We start from the raw sequence: 17,691 nt of genomic DNA on the forward strand, positions 1-17,691 counted from the left end.
TCTTGATTGGTTCCCCTGTTCAGGCTCAACAGTCTCTCTCTGGGACGGTTCAATCAGCCCGAGGCGACAATGTCCCTCCTCCCCGACACTTATCAGCACAGGGCCCACAGAGAGTAGGAGGAAGGGCCTCATCAGACACCGGCAGAAAGCAATTAAGCCAAATGGAATGACAGAAAGAGAAACTGGAAGAGGTGAGAATATAGTTGATGTCAAGAGTGAGTCAAGACTTGGTTAATGGGCCTGATGCCTGATTGGAAAGACTAGCCGATGACTTAAACCATCTGAATTGTCGACCCCCTTCAGAGCCTCCCACAGACAGAATGTGTCACCTCGTGTGTGATGGAGATGCGTACAGATTGACTACATCATACATACATGTTAGTCAGTCTCCATGTTGATCACAGTAATTACTCTGCCATTGCTCCACGAGACTCGGTTGGAGATGGAGATCTCATGAGGAGAGCGGTGCTGATTAAATTCGATTTGCGTCACGCCTCTCAGCTGTTATAATCATGTACCCGCTTTCCTGACAGCCGCATGGAAACATGGTGACATCTCTATCAAGAAGCTTCTCCAATTTGATTTGCTTTTTTTTCAAAAGGGGTCAGTCTAATTTAATTTTCCAGACAGTTTTGAATCAGAAATGCCTGTTAAATTGAATATCAGGTTCGGAGTCATGGGAGCAGACCTTGAAGGGTAATGAGAGACCAATGAGAACATTTTTCAAGGACAAAGACACGCAACCTCCAGAATTTCCCTGAACTCCCCAGCATAAACTTCGCTCAACTCTTCTCATAAGCAAAGCAAAGTCTGTTTTAATTTTTTAAAGCAGTCTTGCTGAAGAATTTTGGCATTTTGAGACATCATTAAATATAAACTGTCCAACTGACAACATGAGGTTAAATACATGAACCTGAACGCTATTGCTTTCCTGCAGTAGCTATAGATAAACCACTCAATGAGGATGGGAGCTAGCTGTGCTATGTGCAGCGGTTAACTCTGACCTCAGTCTCTTATAAAGCCTTCTGAGCATTTAAGAAACACAGTAGGCGCCAAGTTGGGTTCCCTTCCAACAACTGATCCTCTCTCGGGGAGAGAATGGATTAAAGGCAGCTATGAAAGCTTTGGAAAGCGTTTAGTTAGTCTCCTCTGGTTTGCATCTGTCTCCCGTCGGCTCTTACCGTCTACTGCACAGCTCTGCACAGTGGCTGTAGAGTCCAGTGGAGCAGTGCCAGCTAAGCGGAGGTAATGCTGGGACATAGCCAGCAGCAGTCTGGGACCGGTTCCAGAGTCAACCTGCTTGAATCCATATGGAACTGTCCTGGAGAGCCCTGGCCCCCACTTAACTCCTGGAATGGATCTAGCCTTTATTTTGTGATGATGTGTTGTAATCTATTGTTTTGGTCTACTCACTACCTCTCAGTGATTTCCTACATTTCCCAGAGGAAGTTATAGCTATGTCCGACATCACTCTCTTTTTACTGTGTAGCGCCGGTATGTTCTGTGTAGTACCTTCAAAAATGTAAACTATGAAATGAAAGACCTCTAGAGATCAGTTTGTAAGATAGTGAGGGACCAGAGAACAATGGTAAATGTTATACCTAGCAATGCCTTGTCATGCTAATTGTAAAATACAGCAGATGGTCTCCCGTTTTCTTCTGCGGTGGAGTTCTCTGTTTAATTGTTAAATGTCAGCTGTAAAGAGAAGCTGATGATCTTTGATTCTGTGGGACGCCAAAATGTGACATTTACCATTGACGCATCGAGAGCGCAATTGATAGACGTGACAGAGCATCTTGGCTCAGATTAAAGCGTTCATTCAGCTTCTGCGTACGTTCGAGGTCGTTCCCTTGTCTTCCTCATCCCTCCAGGGCGACATAAAGTCCAGAGCTCAGCAGAAGCAGGGGTCACGGTGATGTCACCCTCACTTGGCTTTAGGGTAAATGCAGAAGGATGACCCTTCTCCAGGCTAGCAGTAATATCCCAGGGTTACTATGGACCAATGACTGAGCAGGATCGCCGTGAAACCATCCGCACTTTATGATCCAATATGTACCTGTTATGGCTTTTCCCTTAGACGCCAGGGTAAACAGAGATTACCTCCTGTCACGTTGTGTTTCCTGTGATCGGGTCCCTGCTGCCCCAAAGGCCATGTAAATAATAAATCTCATAACCGCTCTGCTCCAGGGGAGCCTCACATAAACACAGTGATGGACAGAGTGTGGTTTCTGTTGAGCCAGCTCAGTTGTTCAATCGGTCAACCCGGCCAGTTAATTGCAAAGTACAAATTGACCACATTGAAGCTGACATTCATTCTTCCGTTTTCTCCACACGCTTAATCCCATTTAGGGTCATAGAAGGGGGCTGGAGCCAGTCCCAGCATGCACTAGGCAGAAGGCAGAGAAACAGCCCGTACAGGTTGCCAGTTCATTGCGTGGCCTCAAGTTGACATTGGAGGCAAATGTGAATACAGTGCGGCTTTTCCAAACCCACAGTTTCCAAGTTGGAATTCCCTGAAGGAAACATTCGATGAGATGATTCCACTGAGTGTTTAATTCATAAGGAGAAAGTTCCCCCATTTGTTGAATAATCAACCTTTTCACTTACAATAATCTCTTAACTTTCCAAACCTTGACAAGTAGTACGGTGAAGATGGTGAGTCATCTATCAGAAAAAGTCGGAGTCTCTCCTCTCCCATCAAGCCCTCTAGGAATACTTTCCTCTCCTCCAATGAAACCAATTATTCCAGACAGCGCTGCTCAACAAGGAAAAAGAGAGGGAGGGAGGGAGGGAGGGAGCCCCAGCTTCCCCTCCAGAGAATGAACCAATCTATTATTGGCCCATGTGATTCAGCCTTGTGTTGAGATAGGGAAATGTTATTGTCCAAATAAATTCATTCAGGCTGCACAGAAGCGAGTTGCTCTTCATTTAAAATCACTGCACGCTCCTCTGCTGCTGCCAACAGACGCCAGCTGAATAGTTTGTGAAGAGCTGCCTCGGGGTGACTACCAGTGGATGGTGGATGGTCCCAGACCGCAGAGAGGCGTTTGACAGTGAGCAGCTCTTCCGCTGTTTCATCTAAACTGTTGTAGTGCTCTTTAAAAGTTTTGCCTCACTGCAGCTGGTCGGAGTCAATGAATTCAGCTTGTTACCTGCTCTGAATGCTGAAAGGTTTATCCACTTCTCATCATGCTGTTGTACTGGTTACATGGCAAAATACAGCCCCTGTCTCTGGATCAGTTTGGGCGTCCGTATGTAACATTTCTAATAAATATTACCAGGCCAGCGCCCCTCAGCTTTGAACATTTCAGGCTACAACCCTGTGTCCTAAATATTACGTTTACAACTAATTTGCAGCATCAAAAAAGCCAGGAAAGGAATCCACGGTATCTGTTCCTGGCAACTAAAACATTGTACAAAGGGAAAGGTCATGGTCCTGGATAAACATTAAAGGAAGTCATTGCTGACTTGAAGCATGAGACCGGGTTTTGAGTTTTCCAATATTTAAACGAAACCACCATCTTTCCTTAACCAAGAGTTTTAGTAGCAGGAACTTAATCAAAGACCTTTGCTTTGTACGCCCGACCAGCCGCCCACAACCTTCTCCCTACCACTGATGTGGGGTATAAGGATGTCACACTTCCTAGATTGAAAAATACATTGCCCATGAATGTAAGCCAGGCAGCTATTACATTGTCTTCAGAAAGTATTTAACAAAGCAAATTAATAGGACACAAAATCACATTTAAATCACTTCTTCAAATTCACTTTTGTTGGAGGGCTTTCATTTCGTTTTTTGCTGACTACTTTGCTGTATTATACTACTACTACTACTACTACTACTACTACTACTTTGTAGCTGTGTTTAGTAAAGTGAAAAGGTTCTGGATTTTTTAAAAACACTAGGTAGCATGCAGGTAGGTGTTTGTCTGCTTTAATAGAAACAGGGTTTTAAATCCAAACAATTTATTGCATTGAATATTATATATCAAAAAAACAAAAATTTCATAACTTTTTCACCAAATCTGATGTATATCTAATTGCTGGCGTGTTTATCTCTTCAACCAACCTTATGAATCAAAATCCCTGACATTTGTTGGACACGGCAGGTTAGATTTAGCTGTTTTTAGGGTCAAGACATCAGTTTGACTTAAAACATAGTAGTCGTGTTGTACTGTAGCCGTCCTCAGGCAGGCAGAGCGGAGGCTGCTGCTAATGTGCTCCTCCTTGGGAAAGTTTAGCCCTTGTTATTAGAGGAATAAGAGAGAGAGATAGAAAGACGGCGAGCTGAACTGGGTCACACATGATACTGACAGAGAGAGCAGGAGAGGGAGGACGGTAACCGAGAGTATTTGTGGCGAAATCCTCGGGGAGCTCAGGGACCGGGCTGTCTGTCACTCTCAGCATCACACCAACGATTCAGCCACCAAATGTGCTTACCTTCTCATATCCATGTTTAACACAGGGAGGGATCGCGTGTGTGTGTGTGTGTGTGTGTGTGTGTGTGTGTGTGTGTGTGTGTGTGTGGCTACTCTAAGCTGTCGCTGTGAAATTGGACCACAGGGGCTGCAGGATAAGGAGGTAGATAAGTTAAGGTTCAAGTAAAGCATCTCATGAATGTTCTATGTAGATTTGTGTTGTTGTGTTATATGTATAGTGTGTGTGAGTGTGTGTGTGTGTGTGTGTAAGCGTGTACTAGTCCATAAGTGTGTAGGGAGGGGAAGGAGCTGGCAGCGACACTGATGTGATCTGACATGGTTGAGGCTTGTAAAGACGCTTTGGGCCTCTGTGGCTCCCAGTGCAAACCAGCAAGATCCAACCCCCCCCACCCCCACCCCCACCCCCACCCCTTCCTTGTCGTTTCCTCCCTCCCTCTCTTCCTTTCCCTCACAGCATCCCTCTGTCCAGCTCTATCCTCTCTCCTTGTTGTTTGTTTAGGCGTTTTGCCTCTCAGCCATCTTGCAGGATTCGTTTCGTGGCTGTTTAGAACGGGCGTCTTCATCGGGTCAGGCATCTGTGTCCTTCTCTTTCGAGTCTCTCCACTGTATCGTCTCTTGCCGTCGCAGCGATCATCTGCTGTCAGCTGGTGTGACTGCTGTGCGGTGGTGAGAAGGTGCAGGCCTGGTCCCTTTATCTGTCACAGTCACTTCACTGTGAGTCAATCCGCTGAGGGTAAAGGCAAACCAAGGATATCCACCATCAGATAGTAAAACAACACAACAAAGCCTCTTTTCACATTTTAACCTTTGGTTTCCATTTTAGCCCCTCTATAAAAGACTGTAGAGGGGATCTGCACTCCACTGACATCAGGATCAGTATACTAGTCATGGAGAATACTACACAGCCCTGTGAAAGTGATGCTTGTATAATGTCTGTCGTTGCTCTGGAGAAGCTTTAGTAAGTCTGAGAAAATGACCCTGATGAGGCTTGTGCTGTGTTCACGTCACATGGGATGGATGGTAGAGATGAGAGAGATTCACATGTTAATGAACTGTGAGCTCCCACGACATCAAGACGGTTGTGTGAGGATTGAAATACTGTGCATTGACAATATAACACCATATCCACTAAATGTTGGGTTTAATTACATTGAGCGATGCTTGTAAGGTGATGTAATGATGGTGATGCACCCATATTTGTTTGGTTTTAAGGCACTTGCATTTTAATAAGTGCCGAGTCGGACATATCGGAGCTTTCTGGAAAAGTCTCCCAGTCATAATTACAACTTTGATGTTGACGTGAGCGCTATTTACAGGTTGGAAACTCGCTATTACGAGAACTCCGATGTGACATTGAGCGTGAGGCTTTAAGGGTACAAATATTTAACTGAAAGCCTGCGTTACAAGATTGAGGCGAGGAGTTTGAAAGATGTGGGTATTTACGAGGAGAGTGTTTAACAAAAGACATTATCAAGTTGTGAGTGAGAAGTGTAGGAGTAGGAGTGCTTTGATTTCTTTTTAAAATCTGTCTCTCACAAGTGCCCCAAGTTTATGTAACTGCAATGCTAAATTGTTGGAGTACCATGTAAGTGGCCCTCTACCCCTTTGCGTGTTTTAAATGAACATGCAGGACCAACCTTCACAAATCATACAATATACAGGAGGCTGTTCGATACACACGACACGTATGATCTGAATATTTGGAGGATTTGTGCCAGATTTTATGAGTCTGTGTGAATATATTTTACATTCTGATACATCACAAACATCAGTTCAGAGATGATCATCCTTGCAGCAGCTGCTTGAAAAATAACACCATATTTTAACGCCTTGACTTTTCCGATGACTGAATGGAATTTGGAAAAACAGCTAATTTAATTTTATTTCAAGCAATAAAAGCTGCGAACCTTGAACATGTGTTTCAACCTTCTGCATTCTCTGAATGTTCAGCATTCAGTTTTCCACGGATGTGTGTTTTAGACTCAGTCAGAATATAAAGAATAGACGTGCCGCTCCACGGCCTCCAGCTCTCAATCCTTTGCCTCTTGTTGTCATCACAAGGATAAACACACTCATCCTCTGTTTCCATCCCTGTGCTATTGTATCTGTGGCTGAATGTTTGGCTCTGGGTTGGCATGAATACTCTGCAGAAAACTGGATTAGTGCAGATCGTAGAGTGGGCGACGTGGAGCGGGCGGCTTCCTGACCCAGCACGCTGTCGGGGGCAGACCGGGCACGCTCGCTAAGCTCTTTAAAGGATTGCTTACTGATAAAGAGCACACCTTCTAATCTGATCTCCAGATTGCCCCTGTCAGAAACAGTCGAGGTGCATTTAAAGTGGCACCTGCTGCAAGAAAAGCACCGTCGGCTTGCTCGACAGGAAGCGAGTTGTTATTACTTTTGGTTGAATGAATCGTCAAGGACAATGTCATGAGGATTTGAATGTGAATGATGCAGGGTTTGATTTCAAATGCAACAGTTCTGTTATTCCGGTTTAGATAATTCAATTTTCATAATCTTGTTTTGATGGTTTGCAAATGAATGAAGGTAACATTAATCATGTGTAGTTGTCTGGCAGTTTGACAAAGTTATAACCAAATGTGTCGGGGAGGAGTATTTGTAGACAGTTAGTTCAATGTCGCTTGATTTTTAAACCATGCTGAGTTTGTCATTGCACTGGAAACAACACAAGCTCCTGTAACTCCTGAAAACCTGATCTGTCACACCAAATACAGCTGTCCTTATTAAAAGATTTCCAGGTCAAATGCTGTGGATTTGAAGGATTGAAGTGGATTTTAAATAATGTGGTACCTTCTTTAAATCCAAGTAAAGACAAGGAAACTCGTAGCAGTTAAGCTTCCATCATAACACTGATAAATGTTTTTAACCTTCGGTTTTATGAATCACCGTTTTGGCACATCTTCAGGATAAAGAAGGTTTTTTTATCCTGACAATGAAACCTTTTTTTATGCTGCATCTCATTAGAAAATGTGTTTTCCTTCAGTTCCTACATCCAACTTGGTGTACTGGAGTTTCTTGTTGCATCTGTTACACTAAATGCAGATTTCTCTGGAGTGCACCAGTGTAAAAAGGAGAAAGCATCCACATTTCAACAGTAACCTTCGCCCACAATCTCTCACACAGCGTGAGAGCGGGGAGGCGCATTCAAACTATCATGGCCGTGGGCCTCGGTGCCTCTGTGTGGAGTCAGATTCATCACAGCCAAATTGGTTCATGTTGAGCTGTGGCGAGGACGCCGTGGACCTTTTTTAGTTTTATACTGGGGGATTTCCGCTCGCAGGCCCTCCATCCGAGTTTGGCCAATTAGCTGCTCTGAATAGTGATGTTGATGCTTCAGTGCCAAGTGCTGCTGTTGTGTGTTTCCATCTGAGCCCTCTGCAAACGGCACCATTAGAAACACATTGAACAACATGTGCATGCACTTCACACACACACACACACAACATTTTCATTCTGTCCTTGTAAATCGTTTGCCGAACAGCGCTCGGCTCTGTGGTGTCTGGGCAGGTCCGCTGCTCTTTGTTTTATTCACCAGCTTGTGGTGCAGCCCGTCTATTAGAAACATCCCCGCCAACCTCTGCCAAATTAGAGCCTTTAATTGCTGTTCCATTTTGTGGCTTGGAGTCAATGTGTTTCCTCTTCTCAAGCTGTTTGGCTTTGAACATTTAAAAGTCCTGCTTCCAAACTCATAAGGTTTTTTTTTGTTTTTTTTTTACAACATTTCATAAAATTCGGTTTGTAACCCTTGAGTTTCCATCAAAGCCTCAAGGCAGGAAATGAGGCCTTCAACTTGATTTCCTCTCTCCCTAACCAATATGCTTACATGAGGACTCTTATTTGTTGTTTGTGGTGGTGTTAATTTCCTGTTTGCCTTTGAGGGTCCTTACTGGAGAGTTGAGTCTATCCCGCAACGTGTCTGTTGTCGCTCACTATCTCATCTCGACGTGAAAGGATCATAAGTTTCTGCTTGTTAAAACAGGTGAGCGAGTGCTTCACATTTAGCTTGAATTGGCCTGTTTTTAAGGTTTTATTGGCTTTACATCACCGTGAAAACAGCGTCACATATCAAATGGAAGCTGTGAGTAAGTGGGGCTAAGCTGGGTGGGCAGCACTTGGCAACACATTTCAGCCTTGGCACCCTGCAGGCAGGAACAGGCCGTAAACGTGAAGGGTGGCTCCTCCAATGATTTCAGCTGGTCGAGGGCCAAACACACCTCCCTATTTACTCATACAGTCTCTCAAGTTTGCCTCCTTGCTGTCGAATGATGGACTCAATTTTGACTTATTGATTTCTTCGCCACAACACAGAAAAGTATACCTGCAACATCAGGCATTCCTCCGAATTATTTTGCTTTTTTTTTATGTGTTTCAGTTGTTTTATGACTTGGTTGTACCTACATCATTACAAGCATTAGAGGTTTAACAGGGGTATGGGAACATGAGTCGATAAAAAATGATTTCTAAAATTAATGGATATCACAGGTTCAAAATCTAAAAGACATTTTGGGGAGAATTCCCAAATGAAATGGAAAAAAATCTGCCCATTACTGACATGTATCCCTCTTTTCTCCTTTTTCTCCTCCTCCCGTCCGTCCTTCCCGTGTGACGCTGTGACCTTCACGTCGCAGGTAAGAAGCGCTGTTGTTTGCTTTGCTTGTTCCCGTGTTGTTTCCTCAGCAGCGCGCTTGGCTTTAGATTCAGCTGAGTGAGAGTTTCTGTCAAACACTGGCTCTCTCAACAGAAGCTCACATATGTATGCCAGATGGAGGATTGAGCACAGTAAGAGGGTGCTGTGAGATGAATCTTAAAGTTTGTGTGTATACTGTAAGAGCGTACACATCCACGCACCCGTCTGTGCAACTGTGTGAGTCAGCATGTGTGCACGTTCATTAGAGTGCCGAGCCACAGGGGGGCTGTCAGGATGGAAGTAGAGCTGAAGGCTACACAACCCTTTTTGGTAGAGATTTTGTGAAAACAGAATAAGCTCTGAAATGAGACGTATGTTGAGGATACAGATAATAAAGATGATTGAAATTGTGTTCATTTGAAAGCACACGAAACAGGATTAGTTGGCAGTTAAGACAAGTCGAATAACTTCAGTTGAGGTTAAAAATCACATCAGTAACAGCGTCTCTTTCCTCCCGTCATTGACTTTCAGTTATTATAATGTCAGCTCACTTCTAACAGTGGATTGCCTCCTTGTCAAGTGTGTGTGGTGAGCAACATTGTTCAGAGTGATATACATTTTAGGCACGACTCTTACTTTAGTATAATCGCAAGGTTGTACAAAATATGTTGTTTATAATTTCAAAACCGCCTGTTTTCTGATGCGACCTTGTCGGCAGGACCTTCTAAAACCTTACAAGTCATTACAAAACAATTAATATTGTTGTATTATTTTCTGATCTGACACTAGGCAGGGAAACATCATGGTCACAAGTGAAATCGCTGAAATCACCCTCTTCGCTGTGAGTTTTTTTTTGTCTGTTTCAGCGTCACACTAGTTTCGCCTTTGCTCCTGACAGACAAGAGTCATAATTCTCACGGCAGCTAGATATTTAGATTTTTTATTTTTCTGAAATGAGCTAATTCTGAAGTTTTCCGCTGTATGTGACTTCCTCCTTTACACAGGTGTATTTAATCATAATTTGGCAAAATGATGACATACTGAGCAATTTGATACTTTTTTTCCATCGTGAAAAACTCTCACCATCAAGATCAACTGTAAGTGAAATGAATCCAAGCTGGCCATAGCGGCTGTTCCCCGCAAAGAAAACTTTTTACAGGCACCTTTCAAGCCTACAGGGGACGAGTGTTTGATATTGGAAAGATTTTGGGTGGAGTATCACTTCAGATTTTACTGCCCTTTAAAACAGCACAGCTCAGTTCTCTGTCGTGAGTTTTACATCTGCAACAACTAAATCTGATGCTTTTATTGAGTTTGAGAAATAGATTTAAACATTAAGTTACCTGGAGCAGATATAAATACAGGACTACAGGGGGGTTGGACACAGAGTGAGATTACTTTGATATTTGAAGGGAAAAAACAGATTTTAGCTCAATTGTTGACTGATATAAAATAAAATGGCTGCCATGGAAACAAGGTCAACTGTCCAGTTTCTTGAATGACTCCCAGTGCTTACAAATGACTACAAATGACTAAAACAGCTTGAAGTATCCTGAGCTTCAATAAGAGAGAGGTCCGATTATACGCACACTCACACTTCTTCTGATAGAGCCAAGCAGAAGATCATGACAGCGTTCTTATCTCTGCAGCGTTGAGGAAACCAGACCACATGCAAATGCTGACAGTTTTGTAGCCTCCGATGAATAATGCATCACGCAAACAATCACCTCGGTAAACCCGCACGAAATATCCAGCACTTTGTTTGGTGAATCCCATTAGCATTTTTTTATCTCTGCAATCCGCTAATCCGTGATCTCTGCTCTCTTTAGCTCTGCCAGCCTCGCAGTTTCCCTCCCTGTGAATATGTTTTTGAGGGAAAGGAAATGTTTAGGTCTCTCTTTTGATATCTTTTCTTGTTTTTATCTGTTCTGTGTTGCCTGTTTTTTGTATCTGGCAGTTGAAATGCTTTTTTTTTATTGCATGCATCAACAAACATTGTGTTAATAATGCTCTGTTGAATATACTGTATCTGTACTGTATGTACTGCACGACTGGGCTTAATGCTCGTTTAATAGTTTGGGGTAAACGGTCCTCTGCTGTAATTGTTTTCGCTTCAAGTTTTTCATTCCTGCGTCCAAGCCGCAGCACTAATGAGCCATTAGTTGTGTAAATGTGCTCTACAAAGTTTTGTTGGATATGTCTCGGTGTGGATGTATGGACTCGATAATGAGCTGCGTATTCTCATGTGGATTCGCAGCTCAGGGAGAAATATGTCAAAGAGAAAAAGAGAGTATTTTTAACGCCAGAGAAACTGTTTAGTGTTTAGTTTGATTACAGCCCTGATCAAACTGAAGTCACCGTCAGCGCAGGTGACCTCGTTGGTCTTTTCCTCTAAGTTTTTAAACCTTTTTTTACTTGTATGACTTAAATCTGTTACTTAAATCAAAGTTTTGACGTCCACAAATCTGAACACGAAGAATCACAAGTGAGGCTTGTGTTTGTCTTTGTTCCATGTTGCAGTTTTCTGACTTAAAGTACATTTACACCAACCTGTTTAAATGTGTGCATCAAAAAGTATCAAAAGTATGCTCTCATGAGGTAGAAAAGGACTGACGGAAACAAAAAAAGATTTGAATCTGGTTGTTTTTTCACGTCTCTTTTGTCGGTGAAAACATCCCAGAGTGGACAGAAGAGACAAATGAACTCACTTCACTTACGCAGCAATAACATGAACATGATGAAATCTGCCTTCTGTAGCTACTGAGGTTGATTATGCTTCCTGTAAGTCGCTTTGGACAAAAGCATTTGCCAACTGAATGTAATTGAATTAGATGACGGATGGAGTAACAGATCCTCATTTAAATCAGCTCGCACTGATTTGCATTTTATTTGCAGCCTTTTTGGAAATTTGCTTAAAACATTTTGATGGAAACAGAACTGATGATGATGATTTCTTAAAGGGACGTGTGCAGATAATATTGAATATAGTGTTTAGCTAAATCTGAGCATGTGGTCTCTTCTGTAGACCGGTGTCAAGAGTTTGTCTCCCAAATCGAGCTCGTCATCCTGTGTGCGCCTTCAAAGAAAATCTACGGACCCAGTTTTCATGTTTGTGATATCCATTTATTTTCACTGTCTGCTGAATCTTGCAGTGAATTTGCAGACACAAGAAAACACATCCGTCACACTCGGACATGTGCAGACTAGAATGACTCGTCATCTATCAGCCACTTCTCTGTCCTGTATTCTGCGTCTCCTTCTGTTCTTTCCTTCCCTTCCAGTCTATTTTTTTTTTTTTTATGACCCCTCCTTAAGCTGTTCTGATCTACATCTCTATTTCTGTTCCCTCTACTCTTTCACTCCGTTCCTCCAAACCATATCTGCCCTCGTCTGTCTCCCTTTCCTGTCCTATTTCGTCACTGAGAAAAAAGCAGTTAGTGGTTTTGTGTCACAGCAGTTGGGGGGTAATTGCTATTTAAGCCTCGGGGCTCACTTTACACCGGCTGGTTTATTGCAGCCCTGTTGCGTGATGCAATTTTTTAATCTTACCCATATTGATCATTCTCTTTCCCCACTAAGGAATAGAGTCTGATGTAGTTGAATGTCACTTGCTGGTGGGTGGGGGCTGGTGTTTTGGATATTTAGGCCGGCTGCTCAGCTGGACTTAAACTGAACCCTGGAAAGCATAAAGGAGGTCAGATCAGCTAATATTGACTCGTGAACGTTAAATATATCACTTGGAGCATTTTCTAACACCAGCTGCACTTTTAGGCTCTAATATATGCTCTCAGACATTAGCTGTCCTCTCCTTCACCCTCATCCATTCATGAAATATTCACCACTGTCTCCTTTGTCAAGTAAGAGGGGCTAAAACAGTCCTTAATGTTTGAAAATGTTAACATCAAGTGGAAGATTCCTACAAGTCGTAATGGCAATAATTACCAGGGAGAAAAAAAAAAAAAACATGTTCAGCATATGATGTGTTCACATGTAATTCCACCTTCATCTAATAAGTATCAAATGAGCTATTAAAGCCTGATTAGAGCCGGTTAATTATGCAGACTTCATTAAGAAGTGAGTGAGGAGATGGTTTATTCTGCTCAACTTTCTCTACCTCGGACAAAAAAAAAAAGTAGGGCTTTAGACCCCCCCCCCCCCCGCCATTATGTCCACACACACACACACACACACACCTCGGAGCTGTGGCTGTGCTGACCTCTCCCTGGTTTCCTTATCTGTCACCCCAGTTTACTGCAGGGAGACTGTTGTTTGGGTGCTGCTGTCTCCTCTGTCTAGCTTTTACCCTGTGTCTGACTGTGTGTGTGTGTGTGTGTGTGTGTGTGTGTGTGTCTGACTGACTGTGTGTGTGTGTGTGTGTGTGTGTGTGTGCGTGTGTGTGTGTTCATGGACTGTGTGTAATTTTTGTTCGCGCCACACGGGTTTCTTTGCTTTTTTGTGCTGAAGTAGAGATCTGCATGTGTGTGTGTATGTATTTACTCTTGTTCTTCAATCTTTGTGAGGACCAATTTGTTGGAAAGTGAGGACATTTTTCAGCTCTTCAAAGGACTCTTGGTTTTAGGGTTAAGTCTTGCATTGGGTGTAGGTCGGGGTCAGGCAAAGGGTTGGGGTTTGGCTTGTTGTTTTGATGATTTAGGTTAAGATTAGAAGCTGGGGATGCGCATCGTGTAAATGACGATCCTCGCAAGTGTGTATTTCTGCAAATAATCTTGACTGTTTTATTGAATCTTAAAATAATATGTATGTATATATTATTATTATTGTCTTAAAATGAGACAATAATAATAATAGCTTGCATTTATTATTTATTCAGGGGACCAAAGGATGCAAAAACACAGTGACACTAGAGAAACTTCACTGAGAACAACTGCAATTACACCATCACGTCTGTTTTTATCTCAAATGATAATTCTAGTTTATAACAACTTGGGTTTCATGTTTGTAGTTCTTGCTATCATTCCTATCAGTACTGTAAACATTGCACTCAGCGTTGTACCGTCGTCCAGTGGCCATCGTACAAGTTAATTGCTGAGATCTGGAAATAAGGCGACATCCCTAAAAAGGCGACAGAAACACCAACAGTCATTAACAATAACCGGACAGGCGGGACACAAACCCCCCAGGATGGACAAACTTAGAAGAAAAAACAGGCGAACAGTAAAATGATAACCCGGACTCTCCGTCGTAAACATCCATCACACTTTAATGATCTTAAAACTTCCTGCTTCATCTTTGACCTGCTGTACTTACTGTGGCTGCACACACACACACACACACACACACACACACACACACACACACACACACACACACACACACACACACACACACACAGTTTTCCTGTGCAATGATGGAGTATCTCTGACATTTCGAATTCGCTCACTTTCTGTTTTACTTCCAAATGAAGTGGTTTAGATAATCTGGCAGATTGTGTGACTTTTATCGTCCCGTGCTCCTTGTGATGCCGCCGTGGTCCCAGATCTCAGAAACCACTTGGATGATGACAATGTTATCGTAACTGATAGGGATGGTGGCCGAAACTATGAGAATAAGATTCAGCTTGTAATAAAAAAAAGTGTCATATAGACTGAATGTGAGACTAAATGACTTGTTAAGATGGATGCTATTTTCTGTGTGTGTGTGTGTGTGTGTGTGTGTGTGTGTGTGTGTGTGTGTGTGTGTGTGTGTGTGTGTGTGTGTGTGTGTGTGTGTGTCTCCCTCTGAACAGACAGTACTCAGCTCACAGTGATGACCTGTGTGACAGCAAGTGACAGGGCCCCCCCCCACCCCCCCACCCCACACACACACACACACACACACACACACACACACACACACACACGTGCTGGAGCTGGACAAGGGCAGAAACACACTCAGCAGGATCCAAACTGACGCACACACACACACACACACACACACACACACACTCTCTCTCTCCTGTCAGTTGACTCTTCTTATTTTCTCGCCCATGTACCTCAGTCTCATTTCATGTTTCAGAGGCCAACAGGACTCGCTCCTCCTCCTCCTCCTCCTCCTCCAGCTCCTCCAGCTCCTTCTGCTCCTCCAGCTCCTTCTGCTCCTCCTGAGCTGATTTGTGTTGAATATGTAGTTAAGTGTGTTGTTGACGCTGTGCTGTGTGTGTGTGTGTGCGTTGTGTTACCCAGTGTCACTTGAGCCGTGCCAGAGCCCTGCTGGGCTTCGTGGACTCGGCTCCTTTCCCTCTGCGATCCGGCCTTACAGCACTGCCACTGTTCATTATCGTAAATAACTCTGTGTGTGTGTGTGTGTGTGTGTGTGTTTATGAGTGTGTAGGTCAAGTTGTAGATCCTGTGCTGTCACGGTGGAAATGTCAGGCCGTTGCTCCAGTTAGTGCAGCGCTTGTCAGTGAGAGCCCACTCGTTCTGCTCTGCTAACTCTGCTAATGAAAACAATCATCAAAGGAAGGGACTGTGTGTGTGTGTGTGTGTGTGTGTGTGTGTGTGTGTGTGTGTGTGTGTGTGTGCATGTGTGTGTGTGCGTGCGTGTGTGCGGTTTCATTTCATTTGCGATGCATAAATATTGAGATATAGGGGGTAGAATTGGCAGGATGAAGACTATGGAAATGGATCACTGTCAGCCGATTGCGTTTGAATACATACATTTGACATTGACAAACAGAGGTATTATTGATTTTGTACTTGTATTATGAAATGTATACTTTCTGAAATAAAATTTGGCTTTCTCAATTTAGATTAAACTCTCTGAGAGGAAATCTTAAAAACTCAAAGCAAAGATTTAACTTGAACAATTATACTGTTTCTGAACTTTCACTAGTTTCCTTCTGATCCATAAAGTTTTAAACTAGAAACCACTCAGAGAGTACACTCCACTGCCAAGGCTGCACACTCCTCTTAATTTGTTATCTTAATAACGTTAAGAAATATTTAATCTGCATCTGGATCCACACGCATTTAAATACTCAGACAATCGCGCTGAGAATACCTAAATATCTGCTGAGCATTGAAGGCTTTGCTCAGGGATGAATTGTGCCAAATATCAAGCTGCTCTGGCACCACCTGTAGGTGCAGTTCCACCTGCCAAAATTAGCAGGATCGCCTGGAGTAGATATGTGCATGTCATCTTGATTTGGTTGGAATTGTGTTCATGAGGTTTATATCAAATAGGCCTTTAAGAATTTGCAATCATACAGACCATGCCTGCAATTATAGAAAAGCTAGTGTATATGGTGTATACATTTGTTGGGGGGTGGAAAAAAACGTCTTTAGGTGGAACTGGGTACCAGAGAGTCAGATATTTTTATTAAATGTTTCATAAATGCGAACCAACCTACTAAATACTTGGATCTTGTCCCACGGGCTTTTGTGGACTTTCCACCTAATTTTTAAAACAAAATAAACAAATGGAAACATTACCTCCTTGGCTCGAGATAAATATTTGCACCATAAGGCCGTGTCCTGACAGGCAATAGTACAGGTGAGAAAATGCAGCCTTCTCATTCATTTCAATGAGACCACTGAAATGAATGACGTTAGTGGTGACACAGAGGGCTCCAGAAGGAAAGTACAGGGTCGTCTGGTAATAAAGTTGAACCTGATCCAGCTTTTGCTGCCACACAATGTAATGTCATCATATATTGTAAACCTTTGTGCAGGGTTTTGGCATCTGATAAGCCTTCAAACTGGATTGTATGTCATCGTCTCACCGACACCTGAAGCAACACGTCCACACTAAAGCGCCCCCTTTTCATTTTCTTTAACACAGTCCTGTTTTTCAAGTCTGAACACCCGGTCAGACCAAAACCCGTGTCAGAGAGGATTTGTCCTGAGCTGGCCACAGTTAAATCTGTAGTCGCACAATACTCCCTGATGTTGATAATTCAGCGCGTCAGCATCTATGCAGTTCGGTCTCTGTTGACACTAATCTCTCTCCATGGCTACAGAGCTCACAGCACCACCGTATACCTCACACACATGTTTATTATTCTAAGAAGAAATACAGTATAAACATACAGCAGAGCAGGCAGTGGGTGTCCTAGTTATTACTGTCAATACCGCCCATTTACAGCCAAACCGGCTCTATTATTAGACCGCTCTGTACTGTCATCAGGTATCTTCAAAGATTGCTACATAAATCACATGATTTTTTTTTTCCTGCTCTGTGAAGTGCTGTGTTGTGATATGCAGAGGCTCTGGCACATGTTTACCGTCACAGAGGATAGTAGGAAAATAATGGAAGTTTCCCTTGTTATGCTGCGCTCTGTGTGTTTTTCTTCTTTCCATTTTCTCAGCAACAGACTGACTGATCTGAGGCTAACGGGGTGGAGTTAATGTATTTTCCTATATGTTGCAGTCAGCGAGTTCGCGTGTGTTTTGATGTCAGGATATGGGTGCGTCTTCAGCCTGGCCTGTCGCTCATCACCAGTTACAACATTGTCAGTAGTTTATGACAAGGTGGAATATCTGTGGCCTGCAGTTAGTGATGACCATGAGATAAATATCTACAATGAAAATGAAATTATAGCTTATAGACAATTAGTGTGATGTACTGTATCATAGATAATTACGTCAGGCTAAAAAGTGGTTTGAA

Source organism: Enoplosus armatus, chromosome 1 (genome assembly GCF_043641665.1).
Source record: "Enoplosus armatus isolate fEnoArm2 chromosome 1, fEnoArm2.hap1, whole genome shotgun sequence".
NCBI lineage: Eukaryota > Metazoa > Chordata > Actinopteri > Centrarchiformes > Enoplosidae > Enoplosus > Enoplosus armatus.